At 39.3% G+C, this 26,832-nt stretch overlaps 1 long non-coding RNA gene across 1 annotated transcript in view; it reads right to left on the bottom strand.

Annotated features, from left to right (window-relative positions):
• LOC123984620 overlaps positions 1-23,898 on the bottom strand; it is a 56,989-nt gene extending 33,091 nt beyond the window's left edge. Inside the window, exons 1-2 of the long non-coding RNA XR_006828467.1 lie at positions 23,412-23,898; positions 19,806-19,899 (exon numbers count right to left, since the gene is read on the bottom strand). This is a non-coding gene — a long non-coding RNA (uncharacterized LOC123984620). The remainder of the gene's footprint in view (positions 1-19,805; positions 19,900-23,411) is intronic.
• Positions 23,899-26,832: the final 2,934 nt, after the last annotated feature.

Here is a 26,832-nt window from a genome sequence, read left to right as displayed (position 1 = left end):
AGTATGAAAATTATGTGAACAATATGTTATAGCGTTCACAGTCACCAGATCATGAATCAACTAAACATTTTTCAATTTTTCATTTTCAACTAGCATGCTAGCAGGTATTTAGAACAAACTGAACCTTCAGTCCGCAGTACTTTCTGATGGTTCCTGAACCATCAGAAAGTACCTTTTTATTAACACCTGGAACTATGTAACAGGAACCAATGTAGACACTGGCTGCTCCAGTCAAAAATGAGGTACAATTAGTTCAGTTCAAAAGGTTCTTGGTTCCCTGTAAAAGTTCCTGCTGTGGAAACACCCTATAGTAGACAGAATTTTTCAGTCATTCTATCTTCCATCTTGACAACCACAAGAAAGATTGGAATTATGCCATTAAAGTTACAAGGATTTCTACTATGAACGCTAGCCAGTCGGGACATGCTAGTGCTAGTCAGTCACTATTTACTTTCCCCTGGCATTTTGTTCTTGGGATTACACATCATTTCTTTCCATGAATAGTTCTGTTGAATAGGGCAGAAAAGCACTCAGAGCTAATGAGCTTGCTAACTGCTTGTAGTAACTGTCAGTTAGCAAGCTAATGGGACAATTATTCAAAAGATGTTTTTGTAGCATAAACTCCTGTCTTATAACTGTCTATTTGGATTCAGTTTTTCTTAGCCCCTACGGGCAGATCCACTAATTACAACAATTACATTGGAATTAACTGATTTTTGAAATTTGCAATTTCACAGTAAATGCTGGTGTGCCTGGACCTAAAAGTTGTTTTATGTAGCTTTTGCCTTTAGATTGTCACCCATCTGTATCTCATAAGTGCATTATTGTGCCAGACATCTTTTCCATCTACTACCAAGCTTCAATTCAATCATGCAGCTAATTCTTTGCATGCCTGTTGTGTGTCGTTTTGTCTCTGCACTTCCACAGACCTGTTCACGCCACCTGGTTGTCTTCTCAAACTTACTAAGTGTGCTCACCTCTCCTCCCGATGAAGCGACTCTCTGGAAATCACTGAAAGAGGGACAATTTGAGCAGCCATGCCAGCGCACAGGCTGCTGGCAAACTCCTTAATGAACCCATTACAGCCAACACTCATTTCCCTGACTGAATTCAAAGTAAGACCACTTTCCTGTAGAGACCAATCCTCCCTCTCTCTCAGCACTCATTTAGATCAAGTATATTTTCTCTCCTTGGACCAGTGCTAGTTCAGTCGTCTATAAACAAGGGAGGTGAGAGGCTGACGCCTAAACCTGACAGGACCTGAAAAGACCCAGCAGCTTTAAATCAGGCAGTAGTTGTTATTATATCGTATTATAAATAAAGTTTGATCCAGTGACTTGTTTTTCTTTTTTGCAGTATTTCCATTGCTCTCTTTTTTTAACTGTCTCTCTGTCTCTCCCACTCTGAAATAGCCTTAGGATATTTTGGAAGCCTTTTTTTGTTATTGATTTGAATTAGGGAGCTTCAAAACATGGTTAAATGGATTTTGATCCCAGCATAAATTTAAGAGAACTGCATGCCTTGAAATGGGTTTGAAGACAGAGCAAAGCTGCTGTTCAGGATGGATTACACTTTAAGATCATCAGCTTTACAGACATGCATGAGTGGACTAAGTGTGTGTGTGTGCATGACTTAGTTTGTATGTGTGCGAGGATGAGTGTGTGCCTCAAGTGTCCTTACAGCTTGGGAGCTACTGCATCGGTGTCCTATGGCTTTCCCAGCCTGTCATCACCATAACAATGGCCGTATAGGTCGATTGTTCAAGCAGTTTATTAAGAACCATACGTTTATTGTTAAGCCGGGACCTCTAGTGGCCATAGTGAGTATGACGTGTATAACAGACGTCACCCACTGGTTTGTCGAAAACCCTTTTTTGGTCCCAGACACCGAACAAGACCATATTTGGATGAGAGGTTGGCACTAGCTAGCTTGGTTAGCAAGATGCATCCGTAATTCATGTTAACTGTGATATTAACCGGGATGCTAATTTTGGCTTGTGAAAAATGAACAGCCTACTCCTAATAAGCTTTTTCAACGGCGCTGGTCAAATTACACAGTGCAGTGGATACAAGTCGCCATGGTAGTGACTTGTCAATCACTATATGCTGGCCATTAGAAACAATGTAGGTTTAGAGCGCTACTGCATTGGCTTCACCTTTCAGACACGGAGGTTCCTGCTTGTAAATATGGTTACATTAGTGACAGTACGTCACGTGAGGTACGTCACACGACTTACGGGTACTTTCCAACAGTCATGTCGTTTTGAGAGCCACTGACAATGGACCTATTTTTTCATTTAGGTTTGAAGACATGCTTACCATGAAAACTCACCTATGAGGTGTGCGCACAAGCAGACACATACACCTCAGTCCCATCCAAGTGTTCAATAGCTTTTTCCTCCCACTATCTGCTTGCCTTTTTTTGTCTGCCCTTGGGGATCCTCAGATTCTTAATTTATTTCCATCCTTAATCAATGCGAGGAAATCAAGCAAACAAAGCACAATTCATTAATCACTTCCTCCACCGTTTCAACCTATCATATCTGGAGATAACGCCATGGTCACGACAGCACCACTAATGTAAGATAATATGGAACTCCCTTGAAGCTAAGTAGCAGTTTTGCAGGTGTTTATTAAGATTAGAAATCAGCTTTCATATTTCTAATGCCTTCCAACCACTTTAAAATTGAAATCAGTAATAAGGTTGCTGCATTTCATGAAGTTGTTTGATGATTTATTTTTTATTAGGAATTTAATAAACAAAGGCTGTGGACAGATTTTGTGTGGTTAATTTCTTATTTTTGGGCTTTGAAGAAGGGATGATGAAAACACAATAGATGGTAGTGTTGAGTCTGTCCACTTTGGTCCAGACTGAAATACTTCAACGACTTGTACAGACATTCATGGTTTCCAGATGATAAATCCTAATGACTTTGTTGATTCCTCGCTTTATATTTAGCACTGCAGTTGATTTTAAGTGAAATGTAAATACTTGCAAATCTAATGACATTCCCATCAGCCTCAGCTGTACTTTGTGTTCTTATTATCAAATCTTAACATGCTAATACATTAAACCAGGGGTTCTCAAACTTTTTCTCTTTTTTAACGATTCGATCTGTTTACCAGTTGTTGGTTATCAATTATTAACAATATTGGGGGGGTTGAATTCGATTGAAATAAATGAAATGATTCTGGTCAGCACGATAGCATCAGCAAACTCTCGTTTTGGTCCACATATACCCTGGATGGTGGACTCGCAACCCCCCAGTTTGAGAACTTCTGCGGGAAACATAAAAATTATATCTGCTTAGCATCTGGCTGGCTGGTTGGCTTTGTCATTGTGAGCAATGATGACATTTGCATTTAGCACAAACTACCGCCTCACAAAGCTGCTAGCATGGCTGTAGACTCTGTTTTTCATTGTGTGCAGAAGTGACCAAAAGATGAAAGTAGCACTTGAACAAATCATTATTATGTGTAAGTGAACGTTCATGTTTAATTAAGTAATAACAAACAAACAGTTCATACTTTATTATCACAGACTATGATGAAACTTCCCTATAAAATGTGCGTTTTCAACAATCAGAGACACAATTGTACTCGATTTGTTGTGGGTTATTATTATTAGTGGGGACAACTGTTATAAGCTAAGAGGTTGTGCTATTTTGAAATAAAGTTTGGAAATATGAAAAGCATACTGGCTGTGTGGATGCAGATGCATGGTTAAAATGTATTTGTTGTTGCTGTATTCTACCACAATACATTTGCAGGTGGTGTTCTTCTGTTTGACAATTTGATGACCACATTTATCTTAAATGGTCATATTTGGCAGTTTCATGTGCATTTAAAGTAAAGAAGAGCCACATTTGAGATGGAAAAGTGAAGGAATTTAGTTGATGCTGTCCCCCAGGATTCCTATCATAGCAGGTTGGTGTGATTGGTTCCAGCCCAGCGCTGCCTGGGCCCATTCAGATAATAAAATGGCCTGCAGTCTCGGGACTCATACATACAGATGCAAATGCAGTGTATGCACACATGCACACACAAATAGACACATGCAGATAGGAAGAAGGACAATATTTTCACAGGCTCATTTACACAGAACAGGCACAAACCTGCCTCATCTGAACTCTAAGGGTGGATGTGAACAGATTGCAGTAGAGGAAGGAAGGCAGCTTCTTCCTCTTTAAAACTGCTACACATTATGAATTAAGGGTGGGAGAAAAAAATCGATTCTTATATGCATCGTGATGCGGACGTGGAAGATTCTAAATCGGTTGACAAATGTTGAATTTAAACGTTAATTCATAACGTAAAGTTGACGGAACGCAAAAGCAGCGCTCGGACCGTCGATGGCACGCACATAACAGAGAGACCAATGTTCTCCCTGTATTTGGCACACCAATGCTGCAGAATGAATAACCAGCACCTTAATAAAATGTCACACAATCATTAATGTCATTGTGCTATTAATGATTTTAACTCGCACACTGTGCGAGCTCTGTGTATCCTGTGTGTGAGGCCGAACAAATGAGAGAGAGCGAGCGGCAGAACATGACAGTGAAAGTTAGCGGAGAAAAATATTAGGCGTTTCAGTCTGGTAGTAAACGTGCTGTGTAAGTCACAGTGTGTCGTTTCCTCAACTGCTGGAAAAGTGAAGGCGGTTAGTGCTAGCTAACATCTCCACTGTACAGCACATTTTTTGGCTGTTATGTAACGTTAATTAAATAAGTAATGAAATAACGTTAATTAGCTGTATGTCATTTCAAACTTACCTACTTGTCAAGGGTTGAGACCATCAGGTACAAGCTTAGACTAACCTGGTGTACACATCCTGATAATTATATTTCAGTTTTCTGGGGAGTCAGGGTTAGGGTTAGGGAAGAAATGAAGGTGGTGACCATGGAGCTGAGGTTAATGAAGTAAATTAGGGATGCAAACTAGTCCTTTTAAGCTAACTGGGAGATGTTTCTTTTGGATTTTAATGCGCAAATTAAATGCTTAGTAATTATCCAGAAAATCTATATAGAAAAAATAATTCATCAAGATGCACTGATAATTGTTTTATAAACGCATCGCAACCCTCTGAATCGTAATCGAATCGTGAGGTGCCTAGAACTTTTCACCCCTGTTGTGAATGCAGCCTATATGGTTTTCTCAAGATTGACTTGCAAGGCAACTGGGCCACTACGTCACCTTTGTAATAGTCTGGTGTTCGAAAAGTTAAAATATATATTGTATATTTATTCCTCCCCCTCTGCTGGGGAAGTAAGGAAGAATTCTCTGTAGGAAGGTGAAAGGCATCACCAAGGTCCCATGAATCATTTTTAATCTTGTTAGGAGCTGCATAGGATGACCTTTCTCGGTGCGTCTATGTTTACCTGCCAGCCGCTGGGCCTATTGTGCAGTTTATAGGGCATGCAGCTCCTACACACTGTTAGTCGAGACTAAGGTCAGACTGAGTCATTTTCTGAACCACTGGGTGTGTGACTGGCCTCATGTGTGCACACAAACTGTACAGCAGCATGAAGTCACGGTCACATACGCCTAACCCGTAAAGATGCAGGGGATGGCTCGGATTGCAGCACCAGGGTCTGTACAGAGCCTCACTGACTTCCTGCCTGGATAACTGAAAACCTTGATGATCAAAACGGGATAAAAATGGATAGAATAAAAGTCATTGAAAGTCATTGTTTTTTTCATGCAATGTTGAATAAACCAAACCATATGAAGCTTGCATTTGTGGTTTCAACAATTCAAAACAGTACACCGCCTTAACAAACATAATGAAGAAGTACTCACCACTTTTCTTAAGTAAAAGTTATTAGAAATGACACTTCTCCTAGCCATTCAAAATCTGTACTTATGTGCTCTTATGCTTATAAGCTACACTAGCTGCGTGGCTCCAAAGATGGCAATCCATGGTCTGGTGGTCGATCCAGACTGAAATCCAATTGTTCGATGGATTGTCATGAAATTCTGCCCAGATTCATGGTCCCTGGAGAATGAATCTAACGTTTCCTCAAGCGCCACTATGAGGTTAGCAACTATTAGATGGTTTGCAATGAAAGTTGGTATATTTTTATTAACGTTCCTCTAAGGACGAATTGTAACTTTGGTGGTCCATTAACTTTCCATATAGCATCATCACTTTGTTATAGTGCAATGGTGAAAATGGTAAACATTATACCTGCAAAACATCAGACTGCCATTGTGAGCATGTGGGCTTGCCCACATTACCATTTAGCTCAACGCACAACTGTGCCTAGAAAATGCCTAACAGAGTCACTAGCATGGATGTAGACTTAAACGACATGAACTTGTGTCACAAACAGCCAAGTGCAGACGCAGGAAATGCAAAGTTTAGGGACCAAATGCAAGACACTATAGAGTTCTGGTATTGGTACAGTTAGTATGGTTTATAGCAACAAAACAGAAACTAGTGTAGCACATTTTTTTCCAATTTCCCTATCCATAACTCAAAATCTCAATATTCACATCAGGAATATGACCATTTTAAAACAATAGTCTAATATTACTTGTCAACTTTTTGCTATTCACTGTATGAGCAATAACAAAATCATAGTAACCAGTGGAGCCCAACCGAATTGTCGTTGTGCAGATATTATCGACAGATTTACCTGCAGATAAATTGGCATCCGCGTTTGTAACAGACGATTTATGACTATTAAAAAAGAAACAAAGTCAGAGGTTTCCCTGTCATGAGTGTTGCATCGTTTGCCCACCAGAGGGCGCGCTGCAGCTCCTCTGTTCAATACATGGCAGCACCACAAAACAAAACATAAGCTGACCAGAGTCTACCAGAGCACGTAGAAACAACTACTAAGAGAAGCCCCTGGTAGCTCTCACACTCAGTGTTCACGTTGAGTTGGTCATTTGTCACATAAATTACTAGACTTAAATAACAATAAATATGGCCCTCATCACTTCTCCTCTCCTGAAAACATTCATGACCAGACTTGCTAACACTTCGTTTTTCACTGCCCTCTCCCGGGTAGTAGGGTGTTAGAGGCTACGCTGCTGACAGACATGATTGTAGATTTATTTTTGAAACAGTTCTAGTGTACAGTCCTCTCATTTCTTCCTAGTTCATTACTTCTAAATTTTCTCTAACATCACTTACAGCAGCTAACGCTGCACATTGCTAAATTAGCCACAAAGCCGCCATGTTTATCAGTGGAACATTAATGAGCAGTTAAACTACAGTGTTTAACACATTTTATCTGCAAGCTGCTTGTCTCTAGTTACAGTCAGCGTGTCAGAAATTATTAAACCATTGGGGGCATGTAAATAAACGAGAGCTGAACAAGTATCTAACACAGCTTCCTGCCAAACAAAGTTATCTAGCTCCTCTTTCAAATGTGAAACGCAAGTGTGAAATCTCAAAGTTGCAAGTCCTCGTCATGTAGTATTAGAAGCATTCAACAACAGCGTTTTCTCTGGGTCACTATATCATAGACGGCATGTTTTAGAGCCATATGGTGGTTGAGAAATGGTTTCTCGTAGCTGAGGCTAGAATTAACAGAGTGCAGGTAAAGGAATAAACTAAATGGAAATATGCTACATAGTAGAAAGTAGTGATTGTGTTAGATTATATGTAAATTATTGCATGAAAAAAAAAAGTACTGGCGACCTGTCCAGGGTGTACCCCGCCTTTCGCCCAATGTCAGCTGGGATTGGCTCCAGCCCCCCGCAACCCGGTACGCAGGATAAGCGGTTGACGATGGATGGATGGATTATTATTATTAATAGTAGTAGTATGGTATTTTTTTTATAGTTTCTGTTTCACTGGCCCCCACAATATATACACTATTGACTTTAATTTCGAACAAATCAGATAGTTTTCTGTAGTTTTGTACATTTGACTCTTATTTATCAAAACTTTAATATATTTTGCTGAACTTTATTTTAAAGTAATATTTGTAACAATAAAAAAAGTTTCTTTTCACACATGCATTATGTCATGGTATCTTGGTATGGTCTCAACATAACAAATGTTAGGGATAATCTTTGTTTATGTTATGCGTTTCCTAAAATGTGTGTGTGTGGGGGAGGGGGGGGGGGGGGGGGGGGGGGGGGTCGCAGTTTAAAATCCTCAATGCAGCCGGTTCAGAGACTCATAATGGCTGAAATAAAGAAAACATGGTCTGACATAAAGGGGATGTCAAAAAAGAGAGGAAAAGAGTTTCTCTGATATAGAAATCAAGGTGCTTGTGAGGTGGAAGTTAGAAAGTAGCCTACATATTGTTTGATGCAGCTTGTTCACAAACAAAAGAAGACTGAGAGTTTTATAGATTTATATTATTCTAAACAAAGACTTTAGGTAGAAAGGTAAACACTATATACAGTATTGTTGATCACATCAGAGACACGACTGTCGACTCCACAGCCGACTGCCAGCAACAGTGGTTATAGCCTACTTGTATGGCACGGTTACACCAGGTTGGTCTGTCTAATGCTGGGCCCAGTTCAGCACACAGATCCAAGAACACGACTTTAGGGAATCTAAATCAAAGTATTAGCCAGTCATTATCATGGGCCAGGTAATCTTCATGGACACTCTCTGATCCTTACATTCACGTTTTCCACTGCAGTGCCAGCACAGCCATGCAGCATTATGCACGAGTGTCACGCAGTTTTTATATGTTTACAGCAGTCATACAGACTAGGCTGATTTTGTCCCCACCACTTTTTTCTAGCCAAAATGATGGCTTCAGTCAGTGGTCTTCCCCCATCCTGGGAGATCATTTGAAGATAGTTGAACACATTTTTTAATGTCGGTTTTTCGGTTTGGCCTGCATCATGAGGACTGATGAGGATGGAGAGTATCGATTGTGTGAGAGCTGTTCCTGGCTTTATTTACAGACATTTTTAATTTACACAGTCCATATGTGCAGGTGGTGAAGATGTGCCGGGATAGTCGAGGTGAGAATGCAGATCTGTTTGTGCGCCACTGCGGCGTTTCAGTCTGCCCTGTGTGGCTAACTGCACAGTCTGTTCACTGCAGCGATTTTATACACGAAAACTAAACTGAAAACTAAATATGCACACAGGATGTGATTAAAAACTACTGAGCTCTCTTCTGCAATTCTTAAATGCTGTTTCATGTATCTCAGATTTTTACAAGGATGATAATTCCATCAGTTAGCTAAGTTAAAGTCTGAAAAGGACTCAGAGCGCTCACTAGCGCAAGTAAAAATAACACTGCTGGTTTGAATGTTTAAATGATAAAGTGAAAACATGTGATATGCAGCAAAATTAAATATGTGAGAGGCATCATTATCTATTCCTCTCACATTAAATTTTATTTTGATATTAAACCACTACATACATGATCAAACTTTTAATGGGTATTAACAGACATAATTAGGTTTTTGATTGACTACTTCATTGACATATGCACAGTAACAGGAGTGGAAACGCTATTTTGAAACATTTGGGGAGTTTTGGCACTTTGGAGTTCACTGAAAGAGCCAGAGAAAAGTTTGCGGAAAAAGTCCGCACATTCTCACGGCAGCTCAAGAGTTTGCGATCAACTGTGACCAACTACAGTATATCATGAGAGCTGATGTTGGGGAATTTGGCCAAATCCTTGCTAAATTATTATTGATGCAGTCAAAAACTCTCCAACCTCTTTGCAACCAGAAGCTTTGGCTTAGCCAGTGGTGGACAAAGTCACCTATTCAGATCCTTGACTTAAGTAAAAGTAGGGTACTAATATCTCACTGTAAAAATACACTGTTAGTAAAAGCATTGAAACTGTTACTTAAGTAAAAGTATGTAAGTAGGCTATAATCAGTAAATGTAGTACAAATTCTGAAAATACTGAGAAATGTTGTCACAATTACCCAGAGGCCAAAGTGACACCTTCACAGTGCCTGCTTTGTCAGTCTAAAAAATGATTAAAAATACATTAAAAGTAATCAAAAGGAAAAGCAACTTCTCTTCACATTTGTGAAGCTGGGACTATGAAATGTTTTACATGAAAAATGACCTAAGCGATTACCAAAACAGTTGCCAATTCAATTTCTGTCAATTAACTAATGTACTAGCTGGACTTGTATGAACTAACTAGTAACTAAAGCTGTTAAATAAATTTCGTGAGGTAAAAAGTTCAATATTTCCTTTTGAGATGTACTGAGTAGAAGTAGAAAGTGGTATGAAAAGAAAATACTCAAGTTAAGTACAAACGCTGATGTGTTCTTAGGTACAGTACTTAATTAAATGTACTTAGTTACTGTCCACCACTGGGCTTAACTTTGGCTACCTGAAACTAAGGAAAAGACTAGAGATGTATTCTTTATTTTTGCTCTGGACGGAACGCTATCATCCATCATAACAGTGGAAACGGCTGGCATTGAGCCACAGTGCTTTAAGTGAGAGCCCCCTACCTGTCATCAAGGCATCAAAATGTGCAACAAACACTTAGGCTACAACACAAAACACCATTCATAAGCTGAAAAGTGTACTCTCTCTCACACACACACAGCTTGGCATGCAAGCTCAGGCAAGTTCTGCAATCTTACTGTATGTGTACAGTATACAGTAAGCACTGTTCAGTTGGCTCGTTTGGGGCCAAATTTCTTTTTCTTTTTGATACATTTGTAATTTTAGAAGATAAAGAAGAGAGACTGGAGGTAGATGACAGAAAGAACTGAAGTTGGTGAGTTTTGTTTTTCACACAAACAGATACACATGCAGACTCCCATACACTCGGTCAGTGCTTCAGTTTCTAGCTAGCTAAGTGTGTAGAGTTGGTACATTGGCTGTTCAGGGCAAACCAACAAAGACTGCACAACCGATCCAGTGGTCAAATTCACATGAATAATGCAAGGCAAAAAATTGCTTTGCTTTCTGTCTGAAAACACCTTTAGTTTTAATTCTAACACTTGGCTACCCTACAACATGTCAGTATATTTGCCTTTTGATGTTTTTATCCCAGGGGTTGGGTGTGCAGTTCTCCACACAGCGAGCAGGCTGAACTCTGGTGTGGCACCAGAATCGGCAGAGGTTGACATTCACCGAAAAACAGACCCACAGGCTATCAGGCAAACCCATGCAAACAACACTTGCTTAGATAAACACATATGTACCCTCTCACAAAGCAAGCTGCTTGTCAATTATATAAACAGAGATCTGACATTTTGGTGATATCTGTATTTGCCATGACATTTTACTAAAAGCTTCCAAATGTGTCCATAAAAGTCAGTGTAAGTATGTTCCAATTAAACCACTTGAAGACAGCGCTTGCTCCTGCAAATGTGAGTAATCACAGGAACACACATTCTTCAAAGATGGAAGAATAGGCAATCTTCTTGCTATGTTAAAATAGCTCTGAGGTGCTATTCTATGAATTGTATTGGACAATTTTAGTTAAATTGCCACATGTTTATTTTTAGTACGGTTACCCGGAGTACCCATTTGGCAGCAAAGAAAGGATCCCTTGTTACCATCTTGACAGACAGTCTGAAACATCTGTTAGTGACTGTGTATAGATCTTATATACACTATTCAAGGCAAATTGTTCCCATTTTTATCAACCTATAGCAGGATTTTTAAGTGGGCCAACGGGAATGAACTACATGCACTGCACATAATCATTCACATGACACATGAAACGGGGTTTCTCCATCACGCACATTCTTACAGAGCAATAGTCCTCCATGCACTTTACAGATGTCATAAATCCCATTACATCCACCTTAATTGCTCTTAATTTCTGCCTTGAAATTACACTAACTGGCAGGCAATGTCAAGTCTTAAAATCCATGTCAATTGCCTCTAACCCATGCAAAGGTCTGGATCCAACCCCCACACTTAGGGTTAAGCCTTCCACGTCTTGTATCGTGAGATGTCAGCTCCAGATGCATATTCACATTCTGAAAACTATTCTACTGAATGCACAATAAAACAAGTTTTGGTTCAAACCATGACATGACCCAGTTCATCGCATGGCAGCAGTCATCTTGTCTAAGATTGTTATACCTCCCGCTGCCAAAGATTTATATTTGACCTTCTGTACCAATGTTTTGTTTTCCATTTCAATGTTACAGTAGTGAATCAAATGCCTTTTAAGGCACTATTTTTCTGAAAATAAATCAATCTGACCCATTGATTGGTGCTAGTGGGATATTATAGGTTATTTCTACTTAATCTGATTTTCATTTTCTTTTCGTTTTTTGGAAACATGTTTAAACGCTTGAGAAAAGAGCACAGACCTTTAAACAAGTTTGAGGGCCGATCTGTGTGTTTACCCAAGCCTTTGTTTAGTACTGGAGGAAGCAGACAGAGGAGCTTAGAGCAGCCACCAGCCTGATAGATTATGAAGGATGAAACTGTCAATTGGTCTGGTTCAGGATTCAGTACATCATATGGAGAGCAGCCATCTGTCCCATCCCGCCGTCAAATCCAGATCTTCTCTATTACAACAAAATCAAAACTACAAAACTGCTACAGCTAGGTAGACAAGTACAGGTAGGTAGATGCTGGTACTTGATCTGATAAAATAAATTCCAAGCCCAAATATATTATGTGATGCAGTTTTTGTTGGCTGCAGTTTTTGTTGGCCCGCCATGGTCTAATTTGCTCCGCCATAGTCTCAAATTGAAACGAAAATATTTTTCCACATCTCATAATTACATTTCAGACCTCTAACGCTGTGTTTTGAGCCGCTGCCCAGCGCTACTGTAAGCTCACACACTCGCACACTTTTTTTTTCGAGGTAACTACGGTCTGTTTCTGCCACTCGTCTGTGAGAAGGCGATTAAGCTAGCCGCACCTAAATTTGGAGAGCACACATATTCAAGCCTTTATGGTAACGTGATAAGTGAAATGGCCCAGAGCGAGTTATAAATAAATTACTTATTCTATTATCTATTCTTTGATTTAGGGTTTTTTGGAAAAACATTAAATAAATTAGTTGACTTTTGTTGCCATTTCATCACCATTCATAGCTATACAATGGGTTTATGATCAAATTGTTTATTAGAGCACAGAATTGTTTACAAGCATACAAAGTTCTCTCTTAAGAGAAAGTTCTCTTAATTTTGCACCAAATTATTGCATTTAACTTTAAAATGTACAAATTTTTCTTCCGGGGGGACATATATACGGGCTGTGCTGTCTCATATTATATATAGCGTAACATAATATTGTAGAATGATTGGAAAACATCAGCCAAATAGAAGTAGACACAAGTGTACCTTCATTTTAGCTACTAGCAATTACAAGTGCTGTACATTAATTACCAAAGAAAATATTAGGATGAAAAGATGGTACACAAACTCAACAGTGTACACACAAACAAATAAAAGCCTTTCTCAAGTGGTTGTTGTCATTAGAAAATGGCCATTTTCTTAATGGCTGAGGCACTTAGGTCTTGGTAGTTGGAAATGTAGTTTTTCATCATCAGTTAGGATGACATGGAGTCTTTCATTTAAAAATATTATCTCTCTTTCTCTCTCGCTTTCTATTTAAGTGTCTATTTCTCTTCTTAACTTATACACAAACACACACAAACAAACACACATGATTCAAAAGGCTTTGCAGTTCAGTTTCAGTGTTGATGGGTAAGGCAGCAAAGGGAGCCCGGTGACCATACAAATACAGCGAAGGCACTTATTGGCTTGAGTCTCTTCACCTTCTTTGTCTGCTCTGCAAACACATCAAGTCTGTGGCATCAGATTGGATGAATGTGGTGTGAATCAAAAAAATGTAGTGTGTGAGTGTGTCTGTGTGTGTGGTGTGAGTGGATTAACACAGAGCAGGTCAAAGCCCGCCCTCACATATCTTGTTTACCATGGTCTGAAAAGGATGTTTGTATGGGTCAGCAAAGGTCTGCGTGCTTGTGTGTGAGTGTGCGTGTGTGTGTGTATTTCTTTCCTTAGTAAGTAACCTTTCCATCGATTCCACATCACAACCAAAAGGTAGTGATGTGGAAGAATCGTCTGTGTCACTTTGAGGTATCATGAAATAAAGACGAAAGAGTCACACAGATGCCCTTACACTTGTACACACTTACTCACAAACAGTATAAACAAATACAATCAAGCACACAGACACATGATAGGGAGAGGAAGTGATTTTGATATCTCAACTGCCCAGCATACTGTATTTCATTAGAGAGTGTTACAATAAAAGGGTCGCAACAGCTACATTTATGCAATGAAATCATTAAAACAAAATCGCCACACATCAGTGCTTTCACTTGCGCAGGTGAAGTAAATCCACGCAAATATTTCATGACAACTTAAACTTGGTGAACTGTAACATGTCAATCTGTGCTGCTGACCTTTGAGGGGATGGCTAGTCGCAGATTTGAAAATGGAGGATACTACTGTAGCTTATTGGCTGTGTTGCTAGCTCCCTAACCTAAATTTATTCACTTCACTAAACCATGATCTTTCCCTAAACCAGATAAATGATGGCTTCCTGCTGATAAGAGCATCAGATCATAAAACACATCTATATGTTGTTCTAAAGGGAATGAACAAATGACAAATTATTTTGTTTAATTTGGAGGACTTGTTGAGTAATATATGTAGGTTGCACCAAAAGAATATTGAAGGATTAATTGTACTGTAAACAGTAATGAGTTCAGAATACTCAAAAGGTCACTCTCACTTTAGGGTCACCAATCAACCTATTCTGCATGTCTCTGGGAAGAAGCCGGAGCACCCAGAGAGAACCCACGCAGACACGTTGAGAACATGCAAACTCCACACAGAAAGCTTTGAACCCGGGACCTTCTTGCTGTGAGGCCATAGCACTATCCACCTGACCAACATGCCCCCACTAGTAAACTTAAAATTTACAAAATGCCCATTTGCCCAGATAGAACTCCATTATTACAATTCAAGTTCTCTTTGTTAGTATCATCTTCTCACAACATCTTCCGTCATTTCTACATTTAACAGACACAAAATAAGGCACATTTTGCGTAAAGATAAATAGACAAAGTAATTGACTGCTTGATCAGATAATTAACCAGCAACAATTTTGATAATCAATTTGCTTTCATTCTTTTTTGCAATATGTTGAAAATTCTCTATTTCTAGATTCTTAATGAGATTTTTTGGTGTTAAGTGATAATAACTTGAATCTTGAGCTAAATAAAATTTCCTTTACTACTTACTTGCATAATTTTATTCCATCAGCAGCACTTTTACTTAAATAATATAAAAGGGAGCTCTAAATGTGGAGTTTTATGGAATCATAAGCAAATAAAGATAGCTAATAAAGATTGTTTAAAATAAGAATTCCCACGATATGCAAATCTTTAACTCAGGTAGACGAGGTAATGGAAAAATATCAGGGTCTCTGTAGGTTTCACCTGGTCAAATTTAAGACTTTTTAAAACCTTTTTAAGACCATTATGAATGAAATTTAAGACCTATATCACAACTTAAAAAAAAGAAACGCATAAAGGAAATGCAGTCACAAAATTACTTGCAGAGTAATTTGCACAGCATATTCAAATTAGGGTTAAGTGATGTCTACAAAATTGGCATCAGACGATGTCAACAATGAAACACCGGGATGGACGATGACACTGATAAGTTACGTAATTAACAAGCTGGCATGCGGTGCACCTGCTGACGTGAAAAATGGATCACCGGTAGAAAAAGAAAAAATACAGTTCTGTGTCTTTTTGGTGACTTTATAAAACTTAACCTAATGCTGATGGAGAAACTCAGGGGAGCAGACAGGGAGACAGAGAGAAGCAGGGAAAGCTGGTGTGTTTGCAGTGAGAGACCAGAGGTAAAAGTGTGTATGTGAGTGAGTGCAGGGAGAAGAGAAGTTAAGGCAGGCGCAAACCAGGTACATTTACAAATAATAATAGAAATAATGTCCATGGGGATTAAAACATGCTTTCACAGGGCGGTCTAATGGAAAAAATTAAGATGGTATGTTTGTGTGGGGGATTGGAGGTCCTCCCCCAAGAAAATTATGTTTTCCAATAAAGAAATATGCAATTCCACATAATTTTGGAATATTGTTATTACCACATCTGTGAATAAGTAGGAAAATCTAGAGCAGATTTGGAATAAACTACACCCCAAAAGCTAAACTTGCTAAAAAAAAAGAGTCTACTGGGGTTGAATTATAACCATTACATCTGGGAAAATTCATGTGATTAGTTTTGATGCTCTCCACAGTGATTTTATATTCATTGCGCAGCACCAAGCTGTTTTGAGCCTCACCACCTTATAATGGCAGAAGAAATTAACAAATAGGCAACATGAGAACCACCTCCCTTCTATATTATTACAAGCATTCCATTTGTACATCAAAATCCTAAAGAATAATCTCCTCATTAGCTTAAAAGGACTAATGTTAGCTTGCATCCCTAATTTGCTTTAACGTTACCAACTTCAGCTCCTCCGTGGTCAACACTGTCCTTTTTTAATTTAACTATCAAGATGTACAGTAGAGGTCAGAGCTGTAACCTGACAACTTAACGTTGATCTTATTCTCCACTAAATTTCACCGTCACTTTCTGCCACTCTCCCCCATATTCGCTCGTCATTTGAAGAACGAGGAGAAGGAGACAGCCATGCGATGAGTATTACTGTAGCTTATTGATAATCATCAATGTGTGAAATTTTAATAGCGGCGCTCATTCATTAAGCAGCGACAGTAGGCTTCAAATACGTTGCTAGAGACTGGTTTTAAGCCCTAAGATCTGTTTTTCCATCCAAGAAACAATAAGGTTGCACTTCCCCTTAGCTGAAGAATAAATCTGTTTTATATCTGTGGTACAATCGGAAAGAGACTTGCGGCAATAACACGAAAGCTGCCTGTTGGTCTTTGTAATTGTAATACAGCGAATTATATTTGGACCGATTTGGACTAGCAACAGAACCCATAGGAAAGCAAAATCCAAGATGAGATCTCATAGTTGTTTCCTTCTTTTCTCCTGAGCTGCTTTTAATACGAAGGTGAGACCAAAGGCCTTTTCTCCCACTTCTCAAATTCATCTCAGGAGAAACAACCATATAAAATCTCATTTATGTCTGACTCTGATCAAAACAAGAGATCTCTAACTGATCTTAAATGAGTCTAATTTAAGTCTCCTGAACATTGGACCATGAGATCAGAGAAAGTGCTCAAAGAAAACTCAGCTATGACTCCTGCGATCTCATGATTCTTCTCAAATATGTCTCAGTTTTCTCATATTGGCCTCAGGAGCAAAAACTCATCTCTGTCTTACTCTGATCAAAAGATGAGATCTCTACAGTATCTTAAATAAGTGTAATTTCAGTCTCCAGAATGAGGATCAGAAAAAAAGCTCCAAGATTTTTCTCAGTTTTCTCCTACTGACCCCACCTAGGGGTTATTTTACTCAAGTACTTTACTTACGTCAAATGTTGAGGTTGAGTATTTTCTTTATTGTATTTATTGTTAATTATCTGTTACAAGTTACTGAGAAAAATAAACTAAATTTTGACATTGAAAATAATGCACTTTCAAATGTCATGTTTTCCAATTTGTTAAGGTAGTCACAGCCAGCATAACTGGAACACCCAATACTTTAACATGATGTTTAGAGATTAATTCATTAATGACCGAATGCACGCAAGAACTGATACACAACAAGTATCTGTCATCCAGAATAAGCACTTTTACTTTTGATACTTAAGTACATTCACTATGGAATAACTTTATACCTTTTACTTGAGTAGAATTTTGAGGACTTTAAATGTGGATATGGTATTTCTCCTCTTTTAAGTAAAGGAAAATAGTACTCTATTTAAAGACAATAAGTGCTCCATTATTAATTTTAGCTGGATGGCGCAGCAGCAGTGTTGTTGCCCTTTGAACAGCAGAAGCGGGGTTCAAATCCAGCTCAGGGCCTCCAGCACGGTTGTCCAAGCATAGACAGTAATGTGATACAATCAAGCTCACAAACATCTTCCCTGAGCTCCCAAGCAGTTGGGGGAGCAATAAGCAAGACATTAATGAACTCAAAAAGATACAATGATGAGATCTCATCTTTTACTTTCATTTATCCTATTGTAATCTCAATTCAGTATCCATTTGTCTTACCTGAGTCTCAAAACCTCAATCTCTCTTCATCTCATCCTTTTCTCCTAAGGGGTTTTAGGAGCAACAATTCAGATTGGAGTGATACTTGAGCGCTGCGGGGCCATTTCAATGAGCATTAGAGGTAGCGTTACATGGACATTGGAAAATAAATACCTGTTTAAAATTATTTAAGACCTAGAACACAAACTTCAGCGAATTTAAGTTTTTAAGGCCTTAAATTTTGTTTTTGAAATTGTACACTTTTTTAGACTTTTTAAGACCCCGCAGAAACCCTGCAAGACATCTACCTGACAGGTGCTGTTATCAGAGCAGCTCCTTTAATCTGGAGGTCTCAGAGTGTCTGCTTGTCCGAGTGACAGAAAGTGACTGAATCTAGGAGGAGGAAAATATTCTTGCAGTAAAAGTACCGTGTCAGCGTGTCAGGTAATACATGCTAAAAGGCTAGAAAGCTAGCACTGCATGCTCATCGGTGCCCTCCACACACTAAAAAGCATTACATTTTTTAAATAGACTGCTTAAGCCTTATTTAGCTTCAACTAAACTTAGCTTCCTAAATCCTGTGTCCTCCTATGGGGAATTTAGGTTTTGAGATCCATGCACCATATACTTCATTCTGCTCAACTCAGACCTATTGTCCTCATTAGTGGGCACATGCCTGTGCCCTCTAGGGTCACTTGCCAGCCATGTTCTGATGTCTGTTTCTTCTTTGTTACACATTGGGTACACAAACTAGGGCTGTCGCGGTGAAGTAATTTCCACCGCGGCAATATGTTGGGGCTCAACAGCGCGGTATGCAGTATTATCGCATTTTAAGCAAGTAATTTGGTGCCATCTAGCAGAGTAAGTGTGTCTGTATCTGTCACCTCACTGCACAGCGAGCTGCTAATAGCAGCTTTGTGGTCTGAGCATGCTAGCTGCTGCGTGCTAGTCAACAACAAACTTCTTTTTGTAGTTTGACCGTGTCTTTTTCAGACGTAGCTATCATTACCTTCAGGACATGTCTATCAAGTAAATTTACAAACCGCAGCAACGCAGGCACGTGCACACACTAACATGAGCGCCGGTGTGGAGCAGAATGGCTGTCCACAACTAACCACTGCGCTGTAGTAACGTTATAACTAAATTTCCACAGAAAGCAACATGAAAAACAGCTGCAGGCTTCCGACACATTACGCTCCTTAGTTAGTGAGATCCACAGTTTCTCTGGACTGTCTCCCAGGATCACGTTAGTCCAACATCGCCGAGCCTGCTAGCCACATTAGCCGCGCAATATGCTAACGGCAAGTTAGCAAACCTTTAAAATAAACAGTATTTCAATTTTGCGGTTATCGCGACAGCCCTAACACAAACTCATTTTTTTCTAAAAGTATGCCCTGTTCAAAGACAATGCTATTAATATAGCTACACACAGAATCAAAGCCCAGGTCTTGGGAAGTTTGGGAAATTTTTTTTCATGAAAGGAGAAGAGTAGATTTGTCCCTAATATCTAACAATTTGGCCATGCCTATGAAGGGGATGCTAATAGCCAACAATAACCTTTTCACTGTACACATCATATTTTAGCACTGTTTTGAGATAGACTACAAAAAAACACTAACCTATCCTTTCATCTCTTTAAACATGTCAGCTGCTGGAAGAGGTAATCGAGTTGGTTTTCCGTAGTACATTTCATTACATTTACACTTCATATTACTTGTTGTTGATATTGACATTTCTGTGAGTACACTGAGTACTTACATTGCAGGTTTTGAAGACGTCAGTAATCCGCTAGCAGGTTCACTGGGAGGCCACGGAGGGTCGGACGGCATCTCATGTGTACCTCGTGTTGTTTCTAGATTGACAATCAAAATAATTATTATTATACAAATATTTTTACAGCACATCAACCCATAAAGTGTAACAGATCTATCAATGTAATTCTAAAATAATCATATTGATAGCACTAACAACAAATCCATCCAGCTTGTCAAATTTAAACAAACACAGTGACTCAAACAATGGGTGAGAAATAGAAGCTAACTATAGAAATGACAATTGAAAGTAAATGGTTCTATCCTGCTAGTCATCACAGGACAATATCATAATCAAATTTCACTATTATAGTACAGAGGTCCCAATCTGTATTGACTGACCATTATGTGATCAACATTGTTGCTACAGCAAAGATAATCTTAAACTCATCTGGAGATCATAAATCCTGAGAAACTCTGCAGGGCCTCTGCTCTCTTGGCCTTCTGCCTGTACAAGGCAATCAGTTGTAGTTTTTACCTGAGAAATGGACATGGACCACTGCATTGACAAGAAAATAAAATGCTTCTTGCAAATATCTTTAACCAAACTGCTGCATCAAAATGAAAGATTATGTGGCTCAGAATTGAGTTAGCCAATCAAATATTTTTTTAACTAGACTAATTGTAGTTGTTGTAGTTGTAGTGTAGACTAAAGTTTTCATTATTTAGCTTCTGTCTCAAGCAACATTGCCATTTGTGGTCTAAACAGGGTTGAGACAGAATTTCAGTCAGGTACTAAATAGTTTAAGAACCATAAAGGAGTCATTCAACCATCTCATCATAACGTTAGCATAACAGGAATGCGGCAAACGTACAACAATGTACGGTTATAAAATAAAGTCACAGAACTGAGAAAAAAAAACCACTTTCACAGCGCTGCCAAGAAAGCTGTGTTCTCTCGAACTTTGTAAATTAGGTGGGCATGTCAGAGGTGTTATCCAATCAGCTTCAACACATTTGTATCCACAGCTGTGGTTAAAAATGTAGTAAAAATCTGTGTGCTTGCGTACACAACTGTGTGTTCAAGGCACCACCATTTCCGTTTAAAAATATATGTTTTGCTCATAGACTGTATATAAAAAGGTTTTGCTACGTTTTGTCCGCTGAATTCAGCCTAGAGCGACGTCAAGGTCCTCCGGTCGTGCCCTCGCTCACGCCACGCCCCCTTCATATCTCAGCATCATTTGCCGCCAAATTTTCGTGACGTACGAAGCTTGGACGTCATCGGTCATGTGGAATGGTCATATATATAAGCGGCAACACGCGCTTTGGGAAAGTAAAACAAGTGTCTACGTTGTGTACCAAAGATCCTGTCCTTGGACTTGGGTAAGTCTGTCCTATTTATTAAACCATTGTTTTGTATTTTAAAGAAGCAGTGTTGTAGAATAACTTGATATTGATTTTCACCATGACCTCCAGCTGACTGGCTGGTTCCGAGGAGTTAATGTATTGACCGAGTTGATGGCTATCTTAAATGGGCCATTAAATTGAGAAGCTAACGTTAAGTAACTTACGAGTTAATGTCAAACTACACCATGTTGGCAAGAGGTAATGTCATTGTCATCGTGGAAGAGTAATTTTGTTGAATCTTCCATATATCAGTTAAAATGTCAGAGTCAACATGTGAGGAGTTGGCTAACATTAAACAAGCCAACTTTAGCTTGATGTACTGTAGATATTGTAAGTTCCAGTTTCGTACAGCCAGACAGAGCCGTTCTTCACATGCGCAAAATCTGTTCTGTCAGTCACAGAAGGTTACCGCAAATCTGCCTATTCAAAATGATCCAACTAAATCTTTCATATCGAGATAACAATGTTCTTTAATCACAGGAGATTCTAGGATGTAATATGACTATACTTTACATATTAAACGTTTAAAAAATGTGAGCAACACAAAGGAGGCTAACCCTAGCTGCTAGCACATCGGCCTTAGGCCCACAGCTGTAGGCTTAGCCGGTCGACATTCATACAATTGCTGACTTAGGTTTAGGCACACACCCTGATGGTTAGGATAAGATGCTTTGGGAAGCTCTCAACGCAGGGGTTAGGGTTAGCAGGGGTTAGGTTTATCTTCTTAAGTTTTGGTGTAAGTTAGTTTAATATAATGCTGCAACATCTGCCTCATACACACCAAGCAAATTCAGCAGACCTTTTATTCAAAACGACTTACAATTGCTATATATGTTAAAGGTGGCATGCCTCTGGAACAACTAAGAGTTAAGTGTCTTGCTCAGGGACACATTGATGAATGTGTCACAGTTGAAATCGACCACAGGTCTCTCTCACCAAAGGCATGTGTCTTATCCACTGCTCCACAACCAATAAATAGCTCATCACTTTATGTAGACTTATTTAGCAAGTTTAGCTTTTGAGTGTAGTTTATCAAAATCTTACTCTACGTGTGATTCACAATGTTCCAAATTTATGTGGAATTGCATATTCCTTTATTGGAAAATCTTTACATTTTACACCCTGCGAAAGCATGTTTTAATCCCCACGGACATTATTTTTATTAATGTACCTGCTTTGCACCGGCCTCGACTTCTCCCTGCACTCACACTCACACACTGAAAACACACTGGCTTTCCCCACCTCTCTCTCCCGGTCTGCTCCCCTGAGTTTCTCTATAAGCAGTAGGTTATATTTTATAGAGTCGCAGAAAGTTAAGTTCGCTCCAAACTACTCACGTTGTCAACACCTACGCTCGTTAGGCCTACTGTAAGTACATGCAATAAAACCTTCCAGAGTAAAAAGACAGTACTTTATCCTGTCTGTAAGGTAAATCATCTCTGTCCTGTCTGTCACCCTGTAGGTGTTATTTACTAGCACAGCTAATGTCCATCCATCGTTAAACGCTTATCCTGCGTACAGGGTCGCGGGGGGCTGGAGCCAATCCCAGTTGACATCAGGCGAAAGGAGGGGTACACCCTGGTCAGGGCAGGGCCACACATAGACAAACAACCAGTCACACAACTCACACAACAATTTAGGCTCACCAATTAACCTAGGCCGCATGTCTTTGGACAGTGGGAGAAAGCTGAAGCACAGCTAATATTAACTTGGCAATAACCCAAATGTTAAAAACAAGCTAAATAGAAAGCTGTCTGTCTGCAGCCTTAAAATTTGGCACATTGTAGTAAACTCAGCGGCTGGCTGATATAAACCAGCCGCTCCTCCTTCTACCAGGTAACGTTACCTGCAGGCAGTGAATAACAGCAGAGGGGAGAAGGAAGAGTAGGAATGATACAGACTGAGATTTTATTCTTTCTAAACATCATTCAGTATTATGATGTAAACATTAATGTTGCTGCTCTAGAAACAGCATTTAGCTGTATTTAAAATATTAAATTCTAAAAAGCATGAAGGCGTGTCAGTAGGACGATGTCTGGCTGCTCTGCTACCTCACCCCCTCCATCTACACCAACAGACAAATCAGATCTGAATGTTTCTATCTCGGTTCAGTTCCCTGATGAGACGCTGCGGAGCATTCAGCTGCTCAACATGATTGTAGCTGTCATCGACTCCACACAGGTAACAACTGATCAGGACTCACCTCTGCAGAACCTTTAGTCTGGTTCTGATCTAGGTTGTGTTCAGTAAGCAAGTCTCTCTGTGTTGGCAGGGGCTAATGTGTCACATGATGATGGGGAGCCTGGGGATGTTCAGGAAGGACTTTGTGCTCAGCATCCTCAGTGAGACACTCTGTGGACACCTGTCCAAGTTTTCCATCTGTCCTCGCGTCATCTTCATGGTCCCACCTGCCCTCGCGTCTTCTTCGTGTGTCCACAGTTTAGTCTCTAGACTGGGAGACCTTCGAGAAGTACAGCACCTGGCAGCTGTTCCTGGCTCAAAACATCCCTCCTGGAGACAATCATCCCATCCTGCAGCACCTTAAATATAAAGGTGAGTGGTGTCCCTGTCCAGTGTGATCAGTCCTGACTCCTTTGACTTTGTGTTCCTAGAACACCCGGAGGCCTTGTCCTGTCTGCTGCTGCTGCTCCGCAGAGAAGTATGACAGGAACGCTGGGCTTCCAATCACGACAACATGCTGGGAGAACACATCAAGGCCCTGCTGATCAAGAAGACGATGTTCATTTAGTAAATTTATGGTCCCATTTAGAGGAAAAAAGACCAGAAAGCAGGGGAGGCTTTAGGGCGGGGCTACCTTGTGATTGACAAGTCGCTATGTGTGACCCAAATATGGTACCCCATGGATGTTCAGTCTGTGTTCAGTATGGAGCTGAACACCTTTTCTCACAGCTGGACAGGTAGGCTGGAATAAAATACAGCTTCTTGGTACTTCCTATAAATTGAACAAAAAGACGTTCTGTTAGATGTTTATTAACCTGCTTCACTTCTCCAGCCGTTTGGGAACAGACTTGTTGGACACAGACAACATACTTTTACTGCCAGAATATCTTCCTCCTCTGAATTTCACCCTCACATTCTGTCAAAATTTCATGTCTTAAATTCGCTTTGTTCTAGGTCTTAAATACTTTTAAACGAGTATTTTCCAACGTCCATGTACCGCTAATGCTCATTGAAATGCCCCCGCAGCACTCAAGAATGTGTGGGTTTTTTTTTTTTTTCCTCCTGTGGTGGTGTAGTTCTTTCTGTCACTAGTCCAAATCGGTCCAAATATAATTGGCTGTATTACAACTCTGTATTACAGCTCTGTCATCTACCTTACATCTCAATAGTTAAATTAACTTAAAAAAAAGGACGGTGTTGACTACGGAGGAGCTGAGGTTAGTAACGTTAAAGCAAACGTTTTTGTTTTTTTAAGTTGTGATAAGTCTTAAATTTCATTCATAATGGTCTTAAATTTGACCAGGTGAAATGAAACCTTGATTCTTTTCCATTACCTTGTCTACCTGACTTAACAATTTGCATAGTGTGGGACTTCTTATTTTAAACAATCTTTATTAGCTATCTTTATTTGCTTATGATTCCATAAAACTCCACATTTAAAGCTCCCTTTTATTATTTAAGTAAAAGTGCTGCTGATGGAATAAAATTATATAATTATTTTATTTAGCTCACGATTCAAGTTATCACTTGACACAAAAAAATCTTGAGAATCTAGAAATAGGGAATTTTCAACATATTGCAAAAAAGAATGAAAACAAATTGATTATCAAAGTTTTTGCTGGTTAATTATCTGATCAAGAAGTCAATTATTTTGTCTATTTAGCTTTATGCAAGATGTGCCTTATTTTCTGTCTGTTAAATGTAGAAATGACAGAAGATGTTTAAGGTTTTGATACTAATCAAGAGAACTTGAATTGTAGTAATGGAGTTGTAATTTTCAGGACTACTATCTGAAAATGGGCATTTTGTAAATTTTAAGTTGACTAGTAGTAATTTTGTTGAGTGAGTTTCCATTAGTATTTGAGTCTAGCACAATACTAATACTTTTTTTTATTTTGAGTAGATTGTGAGTTGTGCACAATTACATTTATTGAGTAAAGAATTACCGTATTTTTCGGACTATAAGGCGCACTTAAAAGCCTTTATTTTTTTCAAAAAACGACAGCGCGCCTTATAATCCAGAGCGCCCTATATATGGACTAGCTGTGCTTAATGACCGCGAAGCGATTTTGTGTGGTACATGGCGCTCGTAGTCATGAGCGTCGCGGAGTAATACATACAGTAGGCCTACTGTGCTTCACCATAATATTACAGTGTGACCCCAAAATGGCACCTGTCAAGAGACATGCTTACAACGCAGACTTTAAACTCAAGGCTATCACTCACGCAGTAGAACACGGGAATAGAGCAGCAGCGAGAGAATTCAACATTAATGAATCAATGGTAGGGAAATGGAGGAAGCAAGAAGATGACCTGCGGCAAGTAAAGAAGACCACACAGAGTTTCCGCGGGAACAACGCGAGATGGCCAATGGATCGTGGATGCCTGGGCTAAGGTATCAGTCTCAACTGTGGTCCGAGCTTTCACGAAGGCCGGAATCATCACTGAACTGCCAGCTAACAGCAACGACACTGACTCGGATAATGACGAGAGGGATCCGGGCATGATGGACGACGTGATCACCCAACAGTTTAACTCGGACACTGAAGATGAAGTATTTGAGGGGTTTGTGGACGAGGAATGAGCTGAAAAAGTGAGTGTATTGTGTTGTATTTTACGTGTTATAACTGAACAATTTTGAGAGTTATTGTGAAAAAGCTAACGTTTGATTTGGCGGTATCAGACTGTTGTATTTTACGTGTTATAACTGAACAATTTTGAGAGTTATTGTGATACGCTAACGTTTGATTTAACCTGTGTGTGTGCGTGTGTTGAACACATCCCTGTATCTGCATGAATTCGTGACAGTAAATTGTCCGTACGTGTGAATGGTTGTTCGTCCCTATGTGCTCTTTGATGAACTGGTGACTTGTTCACGGTGTACCTGCACCTGTTTTTTAATAAAGTTTGACTGACTTATCTGACTGTTTTGTTTCGCTTAATGCGCCTTATAGTCCGGTGGCTTTATATATGAAAAAAGTTCGAAAATAGACCATTCATTGACAGTGCGCCTTATAATCCAGTGCGCCCTATAGTGCGGAAAATACGGTAGTGGAATTTAATTTTAATAATAAGTTATGGTTTACTCAAAAATATTATTACCACTACTATAAAAGTTTGAGGTAATCAGTTTCCACAAATATTTTTTGCCAGTATTCAGAATTTATTTGGGTTTACAGTAGGGGAATAAACTCTCATTCCTGTTGTCCCATAGCGCTGAAATTCCACTCATATTTTTTTTGATAAACAAAGCTGACAGTTTAAAAAACAAATCAGTTCTCTTGCATAATTAAAATGTTAAATATCAAACCTCAAATACACAGACACACAAAGAGACTTGAGACAAAATAACCTAGAAACAGAAACACAGACAAAAGGGAACATAGCTTGAAGGGAAGCGCTTTAGCTCTGTGTATGCAGGATGATGGGGATCAAATCACTGG

Source organism: Micropterus dolomieu, linkage group LG16 (genome assembly GCF_021292245.1).
Source record: "Micropterus dolomieu isolate WLL.071019.BEF.003 ecotype Adirondacks linkage group LG16, ASM2129224v1, whole genome shotgun sequence".
In the NCBI taxonomy this organism is placed as follows: Eukaryota; Metazoa; Chordata; class Actinopteri; order Centrarchiformes; family Centrarchidae; genus Micropterus; species Micropterus dolomieu.
Note: the sequence above shows the minus strand (reverse complement) of the source record. Positions and strands in the feature narration are given on the sequence as shown.